The sequence below is a fragment of the Protopterus annectens genome, chromosome 11.part0 (assembly GCF_019279795.1).
Source record: "Protopterus annectens isolate FY-2018-M chromosome 11.part0, PAN1.0, whole genome shotgun sequence".
NCBI lineage: Eukaryota > Metazoa > Chordata > Ceratodontiformes > Protopteridae > Protopterus > Protopterus annectens.
In genome coordinates, this window is record NC_056745.1 from 1,144,655,401 (window position 1) to 1,144,673,917 (window position 18,517).

An 18,517-nucleotide genomic window follows, 5' to 3' on the forward strand; every position below is an offset into this window, starting at 1 on the left:
GCCTCTTATGGCTACAGCTTTGGTTTTTTTTTCTGAATCTATGGGTTTCTTTTTTACAGTAATCCTTATGTCTTCTCGTACAGTTCAAAGTACCAGTCTCAGGAACAAAAAGCCTTATAACATTGTAACAGTTTTGTAGAGCATGAAGTGCTGTGATTACCTTCAAAAAACAAATAAATTACATCCTGGTTCAGTGCTGCTGTAGCACGAGACCCAACCATAACAAAGCATAGAGGGATGTATTTCTAAGGTTGGGTCTGCACTAAAAGCAGTCAGCACTGACCAGTAAATAACAGCAACAAGTTATGAAATGGCTATGGACTCCTGTTTCTGCCTGCTGTCTGCTAAAGTACACACAGTACTTTGGTTAAAACTGCTTCCCTTAGACAGAGAATAAGTAAGGATGTCAAGCATTTCCCCTTCACTTTACTGGCTTTCAAGGCTGGCACAACACATCACATTTTTTTCACTTTTCAGTAATTTGTAGTACATGGAGCAGATAAATCTGCATGCACTACAACAAATTGTGATCAGTCTTCAATTGTAGCTACATATTATGTGTTCTCAACACGGATACCAAGATTCACTTCTCAGGCTTCACTCTCGAGGTGAATTTCTTGGCCATCCATGTGTTGTCGTATAATAAGTAAGTTACAATCTGCGACCAGATCATAATCTTCTGTATTATCACCATGTCAGTAGTTACTTTGAGATAAAAAAGAAACAAGTTATGTACTGACCATAATACTATATCCTTGTTGTCTTCTTCTGTTCGTCTCAACCTGTGGGTTATCTCATCTGATCAGATTCAAGGGCTGCACTTTAGTCTCCTGGCTGTGAAGCTCCAACACCACTCCCTTAATTCTCTCCATTTCTACATCTCCTCAGATCAAGTTTGTTTCTCCTATACATGACCTCAACTTAATATGTCACCAAAACAGCCTGAGGCCAAGACAAAAAGGATCCATAAAACAAGTCTGTAGACAGGTCTGTGAGGTCCATTCAGAACTGCAAGATATTGGTGACAATTTGGTAGGGGGACAGAGGGATGCTTTAGATGGATGAAAGAAGATAAAACAGATCTAGCATTATGTTAAGTACATAAATTTCATATCCAATTTTGTCTTTTCCATCTGCCTCAACCTATGGGACAGAGTACCCAGTCAAACTAACTGGGTGATATTAGGAGAGAATATTCTGCAAAATAGTGGAGCTAAAAGAAGCCCTTGATCTGGACTGAATATCAAGCTTGTAATGAGACACAAAGGTATGAGTATTCAACCAGGTAGCCGTTGAGCAAGTATCATCTAAAGACACATGACCAAAAAGGCCGTTGAAGTAGGTATTGCCCTGGTAGAATGAGTTTTTGGTTTGGAAGCAAAGATGAACCATTAACAGTGTATAGAAAGGATGCACAGTCAAAAACACATCTGGATAGAGTGACCATAGCAACTGGTTTACAAAGCTTAGCCTTGGAGAATGATAAAAAGGAGCTATCCTGATTTCCTGAAGCCTTTGGTGCTCTTTAAATAAAATCTTAACTGATGACGAAGATTCAGATAGTGAAATTTGGAATGAAGACTAGCAAAGGAATAGACTGATTCAGATTTAACTCAGAGGCCACCTTAGGCAAAAGGTTGTATTAGTCTGCAATGAAACTCTATCCTTGTGAAAAATTAGGTAAGGAGGACTACGAGACAATACCTGAAGCTCAGAGATTCATCTGATGAATGTTACTGCAATTCAGAGAATGTTCTATGATAAAAAAAAAAATAAGTCTGTAGTGGCAGCAGGTTCAAAGGGTGCCCTGGTTAAGGCTTATAATAAAAGGGAAGCATCATAAGTTGGAACCAGGTCTGAGAAGAAATGTACCTTTTAAAAAGCCTGTAGAAGGAAAGCTATAGGAGGATGGTTCTGACCAACATGAAAACTGGAAATGGATGCCAGCTAAACGTTAATAGTAAAATAGCTACACCCAGACCAGAAAAGGACAGTTAAAAAGTCCAAAATAACATCTAAAGGAGTGGAACAGGGATCCAAACCCTTTGATATAGCCCAAAGTACTAAGTCTTCTCCACTTACTAGTATATTTTTTTCTGGTGGAGGGCTTCTGAGATGAAGAAAGGGTGTGCACAACTCTATCAGATAACTTGGGATCTCTTGCCATCATTGGAAGTGGAGGAACCAAGCAGTCAGCCTGTGGGATTCTAGCTTTGTGTGACGCTAACCTGAAAGATGGGACATTAAATCCAGAACTGGATCCAGAACCCAAGGAGGGTACTGTAGATGAAGCCCAGAAAAGAAAAACAAACTTGTCTGGGCCAGAAGGGGGCTATGAGGAGGCCTCACCTACAATGAACTGCTTTCTGTAAAAACTTCATTATCAAGAGTGTTGGAGGGTAAGTGCAGAGGAGACCTAGTGACTTAACATGAACTAGATGACTAGATAACTCGGTGACCATCCCATGGGAAGGATCAGGGCAAGAATCAGTTGTATTTTGTATTGTATGATTCTGCAAATAGGTCAAAGTAAGGCTGGCCCTCTGTGGCTCTCTGAAGGACTGAGGGGCCACTGGTGAGGCATCAGAATACTCCTGCTCAATTTGTCTTGTAGAATGTTGGCTCTCCCTGAGATGTGTATTGCTATATGAAGATGCTAAGAAGACATCACCCACTGTCACACCCTCATAGCCTCTCAACTTAAGGGTTAAGATCATGCTCATCTTTGTTGAGGAAGTTGTGAAAATTCTGAAAATCCAGGAAGACTACACTTATCACCAAAACATTGATAAGTAGAAGGACCTGTGACTGGGACCAGGTACCTGGGACCATCTTCCCCTTATAATGTCCACCACACACAACAGGAGGGAAATGTCTGTGGTCACCATGGCCATAGGCAGGGGAAGAACAAACGGATGTCCTCAGGATACATGGTCAGACATCAACCACCATGAGGTCTGACTATGACAGACTCCCTTAAGTCATGAAGGGAAATGTGCTGGGTGAGTTGTCATAGGCCACTGGAAGAGTTGACTGAAGAACCATCATGTAGAACTTGGTCAGGGAACTAGTGATATGACAGCAGCCACCAGAGAAGATGGAGAACTAGAGAAGCTGGAGGCCTTTGGAGCAGAAAGACCTGACAGGCCTGAAGACATAAAGACAAAAATTTTGAGATAGAAGTTTGGGAATCTGCCTGGTCATGTTCAGATGGCAGCCTATAAACTCCAGAGCTTGGATGGGTTCTAGATTGGATTTGATGAAGTTCACTGTAGTAGCTATGGAAGGGCTGAAGTAGAGCAAGGAAGCCCTCACCTGTACCAGCAATGCCCTTGAAGTTGCTGTACAAAGCCAGTCGTCCAGAGACATAAAGACCTGGTATCCCTGTAACCTGAGGTAACTTTCTACCGCTGCCATGCATTTAATGAACACCTGGGGGCTGTAGTGAGGCCAAAGGGTAATGCTCAAAACTGGTAGTAACTGGCTCCTGGCTGGAACCACATGAACCTTCTGGAATGTCTTCCTAACTTTATGTGGTAGTAAGCATCCTTGAGGTCCATTGAGCACAGCCAGTCATCCTTTCTCAGTAGACGTAGAATGGACTGCATCATTACCATCTGGAATTTGGTATGTTTTACAAATGGTGAGACTTCCTGGATGACTCACTTTGTGACTAGCTTTTGTATCCCCACTGCTACTTCCCTTCACTGATGGGATGGAACATCTGGAAGGGATCTTGAACACAAATTGGGGTAAACTAAAAGGGGATAGTGAAGCCTGTGGCAATGACTTTGAAACACCCAGGAATCCAATGTGATGGCCTCCCAAGCTTGAGGTTGGCGAGCCAAGTCCCTCCCCCTGGGTCTGGGGATGCTTAACACCTTGAGGTGCAGGCTGTCCTTAAGCAAGATGATGGGAGACTGAAGATCATGGAAGATGAAAAGCTCAAGATGGATCCAATTCTAGGTATGGTAATTTGGTTCTCAAGTGGGACAGAATCCTGTCTACAACTTCAAAGGCTAACACTGAGGTTGGTTGACTGAGGAAGGACTTTCCTCAATCTGCAGACTTGGAGAAGCCCAGCCACTGACCTGGTCAGATCTGAAGTTGATACCAGAGCCGAGCTGTCCAGGGCTGAAGCATCAAGAGACAAGGATAGCTCCAAAACTCTCAGAATTGACCCTGATCCCAAGTCTCCAGCCCTAACCCCTTCAGCTCCAGGATGCATACTGCTGGAACAGAGTTGGAGTCAAGGTGTACAAGGTAACTATAATTACTGGATTCAGATCTAAAAACTGCAGGTGCTGAAGGATGGACTGAAGAAAGTGAAATAAGGGGCAGAAAAGTCAGCTCCCTCCATCCTGCAAGTCAAATGTGAATGAATGATCCCCAGGTGAATCTGGGACTTCAAAAATGTTTGCAACGTGTTGTTCAGGTCAAGTTTCCAAAGCTACACAAGTACCTAACAGACCTAGACGAAGATGTCAAGGATGGCTTAGCATGCTGGAGTAGGGGGTTATCCAAATCTTAGATTTTAAATGGAGAAGCCAGGTGGGGGGTGACAGCTCCAGCAAGAACCCAAGATCCAGAGTAACAGCCAAAAAGTTAAATTGTAATTGGCAGGATTCCAGCAAAGCAGACAGAAAGGGGCTCTATGTCTCTTTCACCTGGGACCAAAGTGGTTCTGACAACAGTGCTGAGAGAATTGGGGATTGTATAGGGAAGGTGCTGATGCCAGATCCACAATAATTGCTAAAGAGGTGGAGGGTTTTGGGGCCTTCTGTACTGGCTTGTCTACAGCTGAAAACCCATCAGGTCATTTCCTGACCTCTATATCTCTATCCTTTTTTCCCCTTTTTCTTTTTTTTCTTTCTGTCTCTGTCTTTATCTTTATTTTTCTTACTTTCTCCTGAGGCTGTTTGGATGGAGAGAGAGAAAACCAAGAGACAGAGACCCTGGCAAAGAAGAGGTGGGAAGGAGCCCCTTCAACACTAACTTGGCCTATCAGCCAGCATACTGGCCCCAAAAGAGGCACTGGTCTGACAGTCTTGTTCCAAGTGTGCTGCCCCCAAGCAATAAACACAGTTGTCATGACAGTCTTGAGGAGGGCAATATATGACTGCAGTCATTGCACTTGCAGAAGTGCAATGTCTTCTTAGACATAATCACAGCACACCAGAAAAGTAGGCTTAAAAGGTGAGGCCAGTCAGGCATGTGAATAAACTAGCAGTGAAAACTATGCAAGAAAACAGGAATCCAAGTGAATCTAGCAACCGTTCAGCAAGTATTAATCAATTAAGATAAGCAAGAAAATAGCACAAGCAAGAATTCCCAATAAGCAGGAAAGTCACAGTGTAGAGAGAAAAATGGCCTAGGCCTGGCTTACACACACCAGCTATATGCATGAAGGACAACTTTGAAAATCTAGCCACACACACACACACACACACACACACACACACACACACACACACACTCAAGTAAAATTCTCTTTAAAGGGATAGGTGAAAACCCCTAAACATTAGCAATCCTAGCAGGATAATCACAGGTAAATAGCTGAAGTAAATCAAAAGCATTTATCTCTAATGGAGCTTTGGAAACCATATCTGACACTGAAGGGTGGCAAATGAGATCTGAGGACACTTAGGAATGCAGAGCATTATTGGAGGGGAGATGGAGCTTTGGAGCCAAGAGTCTAAAGTGTCAGCCTCAGATCCAATCAGATCTGATAACTGACAGGTACAGGCTGACAGAAAAGACATCGGATACATGGTTAATACTGCATTCTTTTCTTTAACCGGTACTAGTATTGTTGAAACCTGCTGTTTTGTATTGTTTTGTTTTGTTAAACCCTGGGTATGAAAAAAAGGTTACTTTAAAAGCTTTCATTTCAAACAGCATTTTATGCCACCATTCTATGTTTCATTTTTTAATTTCTCTGTGACCTGTATAACTGCATTTTTTCAGTATCTTTGCTTTGAGAAGGACTGTTAGAAAAAAACACATAACCAGCTGAGTGTGTCAAGATTCACTGGTAGGATTAGTCAGGCTGAGTGTCTGTCTCTGATATTACACTGGAGAGAAAATGTATATTGCTTGCTGACATCAATACTTGTTCAGTGGTCATGAACAGCAGGACTAATCTCCAGTGAGACCAGGTATAGTCCACATAGATGAGTAAATAAGTGTCAGATGGGTTTTGATGTACAGACAGATGGGATTTGATGTACAAACATGTAAAAGTATATACTCAGAGGGGAAATCCATACTTGTCAGAATGACCAGCTCTGGGGGAGGACAGAGAAAAAGAAGTTATGTCTTACCATAACATTCCATCTGTATTGTTGATCCTCATTCATTCCTTATGTGTGGGTATCAGTTCTGACCTCGGAACCGAGCCGGCCATCTTCTAAGCTCACGTCAGCTACAAATTCTCGAGCTAAATCTCTTACCCAGAATTCCCCTCTCCCTGTTACCTCAGATTGAGTTTGCAAGTCAAAAGAAGGTTGAGGCTACCTCTGGTCAAATTACCTAATAGAACCGGATGGTGAGATCCTCTAGAAGCCACAGGAGGGGGAAGGAGGGAGGGTCATAATGACTGAACGAGGATCAACAATACAGATGGAATGTTATGGTAAGACATAACTTCTTTATCTGATATTGTTAATCCTCGTTCATTCCTTACGTGTGGGACAGAGTCCCCAGCTACCTTTATTCCTGGGAGGCTCTCATGGAAGGACATTCCTGAGCACCATAGAACCAAAATATGCTCTTCCCCTGGTGGCCAAATCCAATTTGTAATGATTGATGAAGGTATGAGGGGTAGCCCAAGTTGCAGCTGCACAAATGTCATGTAAAGAAGCTCTGGCATGGAAGGTAGCAGAAGTTGCCACCGACCTTGTAGAATGAGCCTTTGTGGTAGCAGGTAATGGAATATTACGTTGTCTGTAAATGAAGATCACACAGTATTTCAACCATTTAGCTAATGTGACCTTAGCAACAGCACATCGTAATCTAGGTCCAGAATAGGCCAAAAATAACTGGTCTGATTTACGAGAGGCCTTAATCCTGTTCAAGTAGAAGCAAAGTTGCCTGTGAATATCTAGGGTATGTAGGCAATACTCTCCTTTGTTTGAATGACTGGGGAAGAAAACTAGCAATTCAATGGTTTGATTAATGGACATTTCAGAGATCACTTTTGGCAGAAAGGAAGGAGTAGTTCTCAATGACACTCTATCTCTATGAAAAATTAAATATGGACTTTTGATAAATAAAGCTTGAAGCTCAGAGATACGTCTGGCAGAAGTAATGGCAACCAAAAACAAGGTTTTCCATGACAAATATTTGAGGTTACAAGAAGAAGCTGGTTTGAAAGGTGGCATTGTCAAAGCTTGTAGGACTAGTGACAGGTCCCATGGTTGAGTAGGTCCTCTAAAAGGGGGGTTTAGATGATTCATGCCTTTTAAGAAAGTCTTGCATAATTTGTGCGATATAAGAGAGGAGTCTTGGACACCATCATGGAAATTAGATATTGCAGCCAAATGAACTCTAATGGTAGAGGCAGATAGACCGGATTGAAATAGGGTGGCTAGATACTCCAGTACTATCGACACTGGTGCTGAAAAAGGATCTACCTGTTTTTCTTTCAGCCAAAAAGTAAATCTTTTCCACTTGCTGACATATGTAATTCTGGTGGAAGACTTATGAGATACAATAAGAATGTCACGTACTGGCAAAGAAAGATCATTCTGCCTGGCAATCAAGGGAATTGGAGGAGCCAAGCTGTGAGCTTCAGGCTGTTCAAGTTGGGGTGAATCAGATTCTGCAAATGGGAGATCAACACCAGGGTTGGATGGAGAATCTACGGTTGATCTAGCAGGTGAGGCCAAAGGAAGGGAAACCAAATCTGACAAGGCCAATATGGTGCTATGAGGATTACTTTGCTCTTCAACCGATGGACTTTCTTCAGAAACTGGGGAATGAGGGGAAGAGGTGGAAATGCATAAAGTAGACCCAAGGGCCAATCATGGACTTAGAGCATCCTTGGGTGACTGTCCCAGAGTAGGAATCGGCAAAATAGTTGCTGCACTTGTAGTTAGTCAGGGACGCAAAGAGATCGCAGCAAGGAAGACCCCCAGTGGTTGAAAATCTCCACCGCTATCAAGGGATTCAGGAACCACTCGTGAGGTTGCAGTATACACCTGCTGAGTCCGTCTGCTGTCACGTTGGAACTCCCAGGAATATGCATTGCTAGAAGAAAATGGTTGGTAGCCATGCCCAATGCCATATCCTCATGGCCTCTCAACAGAGTGGGTAAGATTTGGTTCCGCCCTGTTTGTTGATGTACCAGACCACCGCCATGTTGTTTGATTGTATTGCAATAGTCCCAGACAGCAGCAGGGGATGGAATGCTTGCAATGCCAGAAGCACCACCCTCAGCTCTAGAACATTTATATGCAGATGGGCCTCCGTTTCAGACCAAGTAGCTTAGACTGTCTGTCCCTAACATAACCCCCATCCTATCAGGGAGACGTCCATGGTCACTGTAGCCTTGGGCTGTTGGGGGGAGAAGGGGAGAGACCATTGTGATGGGTTGTGGGTCATCCACCAATTTAAATCCTGTTTGCACCTGTGAGTTACCCAAATCTTGGCTGAAAGAGGGTACTGAAAGGGAAACCATTGGGTGAGCAGTAGCCATTGTAGAAGCCTCATGTGAAACCTGGCCAGGGGGACAATGGTGATGGAGGCTGCCATGGAACCCAAAAAAACTGTAGAACAGAGTGAGCTGTGGATTTCTCCCTTGAAAGGATTGGAATTAGTTGTTGCTTTATCATTAGAATTCTGTGATCTGGAATGGATGCTCTGCAATTCTTTGTATTCAAGATAACCCCTATGAATTCTGCGGACTGAGATGGGGTGAGTTTGGATTTTTGCCAGTTTATGCTTATGCCTAGCTTTTCTGCAGAAAGGAAAGAGTATGCCAGGGCTTCTTCCAATAGATGTCTGGTGGGGGTGGGGATGAGCCAGCCGTCTAGGTATGGAAACACCCGGAATCCTTGTAGTCACAAGTGAGCTGTGACAACTGCCATGCACTTTATGAACACTATGGGGGCTGTAGAGAGTTCAAAGGGCAGTACTCTGAACTGGTAGTGACTGGCTCCCGCACAGAAGCGAAGGAATCTTCTCGATGGCCTGTCCACTTTTATGTGGTAGTACGCATCTTGAAGATCTTGTCGGGCACATCCAATCATCTTTTTCCAAAAGCAGAAGGATAGACTGTATTGTGACCATCCAGAATTTTTGTAATCTTACAAACTTGTTCAGTACACTGAGATCCAAAATTGGTCTCTAGTCCCCGGTTTTCTTTGGCACCAAAAATAGTCTTGAGTAGAATCCAGATCCTATCTAGTCTGGAGGGACTATTTGGATGACTCTTTGTCTTAGCAGCATTGATATCTCTAATGCTGCTTCTTCCCTTTGACTGGGTGGAAAGTCAGGTAAGTTTGTTGGGGGAGCGGGACAAAGATTGAAGGGAATATGATAACCTCTGGTTATTATCTTTTGTACCCAATAATCGGTGGTGATAGCTAGCCAGGCAGAAGGGTACAAAGAAAAATGACCCCCAACCACTTCCAGAGGAAAGCAGTTGGGCCACTCTTTAGGAGCGCTGGTAGGATTGGCCAGGGAAAGAGTCCCTAGAACCCTGGTTATGCGGACCCCCTCTGCCCCAAAAGGGGCATCTTCCCTGTGAGTTTCCACCTCTGCCTTTAGGGAAGAACTCGGCCTGTGTGTCACGGAAAGGACCCTGAGACTTTCTGTACCACATATTCCCACTCTTCTGGTTTCTGGAGAAAGCCTGTTGAGGGGAAGAATAATGGACACCCACGGCAGAAAGGGTCTTACCGTCCTGTTCATATCTGGCCAGTGTGCTTTTAATCTTGGGTCCAAACAATGAAGAGGCTTTGATGGGAGCATTGAAAAAGGAAGCCTTGAAGGGTTCCGCGAAATTACACAAGCGCATCCAGGCGTGTCGTCTCAGAACAATGCCTGAACTCACCGCTCTAGCTGCTCCTTCTGATGAGTGAGATATCAGCCACATGGAGGAGTTAGAAATCGATTCAGTGGTGGCTAGCCGAGAGGCCACTTTGTCACGGACCTCATCAGACACAGCACCAGCCAAAGTTTCAGAGAGCTCAGAAATTAAATCTCTTTGAAGCCTGGTAAAGTGTGCCATATAGTAAAGGGACCTGATTGCAAAGGTCGCTGATGCAAAAGTACGCTTCCCTATTCTGTCCAGAGCCCGGGACTCTTTGTGGGGTGGATGGACAGTCTGGCTTTCTTCTTCCGCCAGGTCCTTTTTAGTTGCAGCCGCCACCACCAAAGCATCTACTGGAAGACCTTTGGACCAATGGGGGTCAGTAACAGGAGGGGACAAAATTTTATCTGGCCTCCAGGGAATGGCCTCAATGGTGTCAGGAGCCTTCCACGCATGCTGCATGACGAGCCGGACCAGTTGGTCGGCAGGTGAAGTAACCCAGGAGGTAGGGGGCCAGGCACGAAAGGCCTGGAGGAACACAACTCTTCAGAGGTTGGGTTCGAGAGCTGTCGGTCACCTCTCTGTTTAAGAATTTCAAGAATATCAACAAAGGATACCTCAGAGGGTGAGCGAGGGGACCCTTCCCCATCATCAAAGTCTGTGTCTTCAGTAAGGGACTCCTCGGTGGAGTCCATGTGCTTCCTCTAGCATGAGCTCTTTTGATGAACTTCCTCAAAGGGAGAAGCTGGGGAATACAGCGCAAAAGGGGTCTCCTGAGACCCTTGCACCAGGTGTCTGTTAGGAGCGACTTGTGTACATTGCGGTCCAGAGTAGGGTGGGGAGAGTGATAGCACAGGATCACCAGCCGATGCCAGAGCCTTCTCCATTAGCTGGAAGGCCAGTCCACCTGAAGAGGGGTGAGTGCCCAGGGCAGGGGTCACCCCCCTCCTAAGTGGCTTAGTGACTCGGAGTCCCTGGATGGCTGTGAAAAACCAAATTACGTATGCCACAGCTGACATCCTGGGTCATAGCGAAACTCTCCTGCCACAAAGGCAACTGCGACTTCTTAGTAAGGTCCATAAAGGGAACCATAGAGGGGGAAGACTGTGCTATATCAAGGAGCTTCAAAGGCAATGAAGGAGGAGAATACGTAGGGGTCTTTGGTAAAGGGTGATCACCTCCCGAGGAAGGATAGGTCCTGGGGGAGCGGAATACCTCTGGCCAAAAGCACTTGATCCACAAGACGCAAGACATCGTGTTCAGAGAGGCTTCTAGTGGATTTCATGGACACGACTGAGGGGGAGTCAGGTCAAGCCAAAGACGGGGCAAGCTCGGCTCCCACCTCGGAGGTCTGCACTGAAAACAACAGGGCTGTAAAGGACTGAACTACAAGTGTCTGCACCGAGGAAATAATTGGTGCTGAAGTCATGGTCTGCACCAACGATAAGATCAGTACCGAAGTGGTTGTCGGCGCTAAGACTGGAAACAAAAAAATCGGTGCCGATAACTGAATGGTCGGTGCTGAGAGAGTAGTCAGTGTCGGGTAAGTTGTCGGAGCCAAACAGGCAATGGACGTCGAAAAATCTATCAACGTCGTGACAGTCTGCATCGACTGGGCAGTCGGCGCAGGTAAAGAGGTCTGAACCGAGGAGTCCCTTGGTACCGATACAGGAAAGGGCAAGCTAGTCAGTGCCGAAGTCTCAGATGGCTCCAATGGCCTCAGTGCCAAAGGTCTAGGTACCGAAAGTGCTGGAGCCGAAGAAGTTGAATCCGAACTGGAAAGCTTAGCTTTCTTGGGTCTTGGTTCCTGGGGGTCCCCAGCCAGGGACGAAGGAAGAGACTTGGCCTTTATATGTTCATCACTCTTTTTCTTATGGGATCTTGGAGGGGTTGAAGCCTCTGACCCAGAAATAGTCTCTGAAAAAGGAGATTTAAGTAGCCCCTTCAATATTAATTTATTTTTTTCTTTCAATCAACGTCCTGTTAGAGAAATTCTTACAAATCCTGCAGGACGGGTCAACTGTTAAATGAGGCACACCCAAGCAATAGACGCACAGGGAATGTGCATCTGAAGTAGATAATTTATGGCCATAATCTAAACATCTTTTAAATCCTGGACTACCTTTTTTATCTGCCATGATAGAAAGAAAGAAGGAAACCCAGAAAAAATACTATCAATGGTACAAGAATTACCCAAAGGTAAGAAGGAAAGGGGGTTTACCAACGATGGTAAAAAAAATGAAATTACCTCATGGTAAAGAGAAGGAAAGGAATAGAAAGGATTCAAGAAAGTATAGTCGCTAAATGCGATAAGGTAAGAGAAAACTATCTAATAACTTTTCTGAGAGAAAAGGCTGTTTTAGAATTTAGTATGAAGAAAAATATTTTACTTAGCTCAAGAGAAGTAGCTTGACATGACCGAATGGCGAAGCGGCAAACGAAATCTGAGGTAACAGGGAGGGGAATTCTGGGTAAGAGTTTTAGCTCGAGAGTTTGTAGCTGACGTGAGCTTGGAAGATGGCCGGCTCGGTTCCGAAGTTGGAACCGATACCCACACGTAAGGAATGAACGAGGATTAACAATATTAGAGGAAAAGGTTTTCTCATTGTTAAAATAATTTATATGCAAAACCATGGAAAGCAGTAAATTTATGATAGGTGCAGGAGGTTCAGTGTTGCAGTTACCACAGACACTGTTATGCATATTCAAAGCTGCAGGGTGCATTAAGAAAGTTAATATAGTAACTAATACAGCTGATATGCACCTTGTAGTACAAGTTATCTAAGTTAACACTATGTTTTTCCAGCTCAGTGATATACAGCTCTAAGCATAGTATACATTCCGTATACAATATTAATGTACTGTGCAGTCACCACATGTGTAATCCACATTGAAAATATCTATATTAGTATTATGGAAGCTCTAAAGCTGAATGTGAATTTAAACATGCAATCCATTAACTGATTCATAGGTTCAGAGCTAGGTACTAGGCTATTTGCTCTAGGGCCTATATAAGCCTAGCCAAAAAGGTACCCTGGCTTTCGCCACCCAAGAAAATTATTTTCCTGTGCCCCTGTTGAGCAGAGCCACAGAAGTGATCCCCGGGGTGAATTTCCTATCTCCCATCCAATCATCAACATTCTTCTTGAAGCGTGCTAATGAGGAGCTTTGTTTAATATAGATAGGTAGTTTGTTCCAGAGTATGGGAAGTCTGTGGGACAGAAATCTATCCCTCCAGTATGTTCTGTTTATTGTGGTGACAAGGTTTAGGTCCCTAGAACATGTAGCTTGGAGGGAATTGGGATTTCTTTAAGTGGAGCATGTCCAACAGCTCTGGGTTTGACATAGCTTTGTATGTTAGGCAGAGATCGCCTCTTAGTAGGTGATATGCTACGGAGAAAAGCTGGAGTTTTTTGAGACAGTCTGCGTAGGGCATCTGTTTGAGGCCGGTAATCCTCTATGTGAGGTATTTCTGCGGCCTTTCCAGTTGTAGATGTCTTGTGAGGTACATACAAAAAGGGGTGCTGTACTCTGTAATGGGTCTAATGAGTGATGAGTAGAGGGGAACAATTACCTCTTTTTTCCTGGATAAGAAACCTTTTGTGATGAGGTGTGCCATGTAAAAGGATTTCCTGACTACGGTGGCAATGTGAATATCAAAGGAGAGACTACTGTCCACCTGTGTCCCAAGGTCTCTTATCACTCTTTCGGTGTTAAGTAGACTACTGCCTATGTGGTAGTTCATGGGTACAGAGTTTTTACCAAAAGAGATGACAATGCACTTTTTCGCATTAAGCTTGAGGCCATGCCTTTGACACCAGGCATTTGTTTCAGTGAGCCCCTTTTGTAGGATGTCCACCTCATTAGGAGTTTCGATTATGGTTCCTAGTTTGCAGTCATCTGCAAAATTCGTTACCCAAAGACCTTCTGTGTTAGCCTGTACTTCAGAGAAGTAGATACCAAACAGGAGAAGATCTAGGACTGAACCACTTGTCACTGGTCTGAAGTTGGATTTGGAGTCTGCTACTTTCACAGTGTAGGTTCTGTCAGTGAGCCTGTTGGCAACCCATCTTGTGACATAGGGATTTATACCTAGTTTAGTGAGTTTATTTATAATTATAGAGTGAGGGATGGTATTGAAAGCCTTGGTGAGATCTAGATAGGCTGTGTGAACCACCTTACCCTCATCTATGGCTTTGGTGACTGCTTCAAAGAAGTCTATCAGGTTTAGGAGACATGATCTGCCTTTTACACACCTGAACTGGGTGGGGTCCAGAGTTTGGAGATTACCAGTATCATTCTTTATAAGTTCTATGATGATACGTTCCATAGCCTTGCAGAGCAAGCTTGTCAGGCTAATGGGGCAGTAGGTCCCAGGGTCTGTAGTGGCTCCCTCTTTGTGGAGTGGGATAACCGTTGCTGTGTGCCATTCATTGGGCACAATTCCTGAGGTGAGGCTATGATTGAACATGGTACTTAAGTGGGGTGCCAGTTCGTTCTGTAGTTCATGTAGAATGCAGCCTGGGATGTTGTCAGGTCCCGTGGATGCTGTGTTCTTGACTTTGGAGAGTGTGGTTTTTACCTGTGCAGCCATGATTACAGGAACTTTGCATTCTTCCGGTATAGAGATGGACGCTTTAGGGGGTGAGAGGGGGGTAAAGTTAGCACTGGACCTATATGCTAGGATGTTGGCAATATCAGTTTGTTCTGTATATTTAGTGCCATTGTGCTGTAACTCAGAGCAGCTCTGAGTGTTGCCATTGAGATTCTTGACATAGCTATAGAATGCTTTGTGGTTGTCTTTAGAATCAGTGGCAATTTTGTTTTCGTAGCTAGCTTTGGAGGGTTTTATGAGGGATCTCAGCTGCTTACTGTAGCTGACCAGGGAGTTCCTCCAATCATGGGATTTTACTCTTTTTTGTAACAGTTTCTTTCTTCTGTTGTAGAGTTTGTTTATGACAGGAGACCACCAAATTGGCTTACTTTTTTGGAAGATAGCATCTTGGTTCTGTTAGGGATTGCACGATCCATGTACTTGTGTAAGTGCTTATCAAGTACATTTGTGTAGGATTCAGCAGTTGTACCTCTATTGTCTGTCTGCATGGGTGTCATGAAGTTTGCCACTTCTGTCTTACAAAGCGTGAAGTTGGCTTTGGAGAAATTTTTTACGGTGGTTTCCCTAATGGGGGGTGGGGGCGGGATGTGGATGTCTAGGGTGATTAGCTTGTGGTCAGATCTAACCAATGAGGAATTGACCTCTGGTGTGGAACACCGGTTTCCCATGTTGGTAATGACCAGGTCTAGGATATTGCTGACCCTGGTGGGGGTGTGGATAATTTGATCCAAGGCGTTAGAATTTATGAATTCCAGAAAACGTTGAGCAAAACCGTTGGTACATGAGTAGTTTTCCCAGTTAATGGTGGGGTATTTGAAATCGCCCATTATGAGGGTGTTAGGTTGTACCCTAATATTTTCCAGTGCATCAAGAAATGAGGAGTGGGAATCCTGGGGCATGGTGGGGGATCTGTAGCAAGCTACAATTTGGACTGTGGTCTTGCCCAGAGTTAGTTGCACTTGGATAATCTCTGGTGCATTATGCTGAGCAACTAGCCTGGAGGTCTGGATATCCTTAATGAATATGGACACACCTCCACCTTCAGTGTTTCGGTCCAGGTTAGATGGCTGAAAGGTGTGGTATGAATTATAGCCTGGTAATGCAGGGGAGCTCTCTGGAGCCTTGAACCAGGTCTCTGTCACTGCACAGATGTCGATGTTCTCCATTTTAAGGAGTGCCTCGACTGAGTGCATTTTGAGGTTTAGACTTCTAGCATTGAGTAGCATTACCCTCATATTTTGCTTTCTTGTACCTGTTACAGTGGTGAATTTGTCATTTGAACCTTGCCTAAAAAAAGCACTATAGGGGTGGCAAGAGACTTAGCCAGTATCCGGAATCACAAGGGCAATAGGTGCAGGCCATCTCTGTCACAGCATTGTGGTCTGTTGATCATGTCATCCCAGGCAGAGAGATACTGGATCCCCTTAGAATGACACCAGAAGCTTAGCCAATTGTTGAAGTCAATCATTTTGTCCTTGTACTGTGGTATCATTCTGTGTGATGGCAGGATGTTACTCAAGGATAGAGTCATACCTGCCTGGGCTACAAGTTCAGACAGCCCCTCCTTGTCTCTTTTCATGTCGTCCAGGGAGGTACATCTCAGGTCATTCACACCAACATGGACAATGACAGAGTCATATTTGTACTTGTTGTGGAGTGACCTGAGTGCATGCATTATGTCGCAGATCCTGGCACCCGACAGGCAGCTGACAGTAACTTTCTCCTTGTTTAGCTTGATGAGTGGCACATCAGTGTGCCTGAATATAGAGTCATCTATGGCTTGAGTGTTGGGCATGATGTTAAGCGTTATGGACTGTGGTTGAGTGGCACACTGAGTTTGTGGGCTATATGTCATTTGGATTGTATTGGGAGGTGAAGATTGCTTTCATTTCTGCTTTGGAGGTCCCTGTTGATTGGGCAGATTTTTATTGAACCTCTGTGAATGTAGGTGTGTGTTTTGGTGATATAGGTTTTGAAAGACTATGTGATGAGTGTGTTGTGGTGCAAGTGTTTACCTTACCCTCTTGACTGTCTAGTCCAGTCTTGGGTGAAGAGAGCTTTGCTTCCAGTTTGGCTATTTAAGTGCATCTCTCACAGGTTGTAGTGTTGGATGGTAGGAGGAGAGGGTTGTCTGTGTACATGAGGCAATTGCTGCATTGCCCCAAGATGCCCAGATTCATCAGGTAGACAGGAGAAAACACTGGGAGCTGACCCTTAAACATGCCTGGATAGGTGCTTATTTACTAAGTACTAAAAACTGTTTTCCTCTAGACAAGTGAGAAAAGCTGAGCGCTGTAGTAATTTGTAGCTTATTTAGTGTGTACAGTGAGTTCTGAACAAGTGCTGAGCTCAAACAAACAGATTTGAGTGCTAAAACTAAAAACTGGATAGTCCTAAGAGAAAATTTGAAGAGCAGACTTTATGGCGCCGGGAATAGTTTAACCTAGCTAGGCGGTGATGCGTAAAGTTTTTTTTTTTCTCCACACTCCCACTGATAAGCTAGAAGGCTTCCCTCCAACACAGAAAGGCTTGGGGGCTCAGAAGCTTACAAACAGTCCTGGATACAGCAAATCTGTATCTCGACTAGTCTCCTTACAGGAAAGGCAGGAAGCAAACTTAGAATTTTTTTTTTGTAAAGTGGAAAGGGAGAAAGGAGGAGCAGAAGATAATTCAAGGTTAAGAAACTAAGTGGGTTGGCCTTCTTCCTGTATTAGGTAGAATGAGGTAATGACACTAGACTGGGAGGAGTGTCCCAGATCAAATTTACAGTAGGGCCAGGCAACTGCAAAGCCACCAAGTATAAGAACAGGATACCAATAGGCAGGGAAGGTGGGAAACAAAAATCAGAACAAACAAACCCAAACAGATGCTCAACAAATGTAGAAAAATTCCAGTTAATACCTCACACGCAGTGAAATTAGCTAGAAAAGTATGTAGCAGACAATAAAAGTGCTATAAATAACTCGTAAAAATAATCAAAAAACAGGATACTTAATGTTATATATCACAGATCAGAATTTGCTCAGTGCCCCTCCGATTAGCTCAGTGTGAAATGTCAGAAACGTTCACAAGTTAACTTCTTAAATAACAGAAAATTGAAACCTGAAACAAGTTTAAAAAAAGCTCAAAAGAACCAATGAGGTGCTTACTCCAAGCCGTAGTCCAGGTAACCCCAATCAGCGAATGACCATAAACACTTCTTTCTCACTGAAATGCAAGAATGGCTTTGGCTAAACTAAGATGGCCTGGAACATGTACTCAGACACACAGTCTCTACAAACAACTAGGCCCAAAACACAAGCCTGAATACAGACAATGCTACAACTACCCACACTAGTTAGGTAGACAAAAAACTGCAGAAATGTTTATCACAACAGAAAAGCAGCAGTGAGCCTTTAAATGAAAGATTTAAACAGATAAAGGAGCAAGGGGACTCTAGAGAATGCTTTTAACTGCAGACAAATAAGTTATATGATACACTCCTTGGTAGGAAATCAGATCAAACAAACCCAAACAGATGCTTAACAAATGTAGAAAATTTCCAGTTAATACCTCACACACAGTGAAACTAGCTAGAAAATTATGCAGCAGACAATAAAAGTGCTATAAATAACTTGTAAAAATAAGCACAAAACAGGATACTTAATGTTATATATCACAGATCAGAGTTTGCTTAGTGCCCTTCCTCCAATTAGCTCAGTGTGAAACTTTGTCACATTAGCTGTTCCTTTATTTTCTGTAGTTTCATTCATCAATTCAGGCATTCAGTCTTACTCAAATTGAAGCAGTATAGAGTTTTAATTTATATATATATATATATATATATATATATATTGGTTTTTTTTTAAAATGGAGCCAATTTATTC

General features: G+C 43.7%; 1 protein-coding gene across 1 annotated transcript in view; it reads left to right on the plus strand.

Annotated features, from left to right (window-relative positions):
- LOC122815037 (gamma-secretase activating protein) overlaps positions 1-18,517 on the plus strand; it is a 1,452,063-nt gene that overhangs the window by 1,432,021 nt on the left and 1,525 nt on the right. The window lies entirely within an intron of this gene.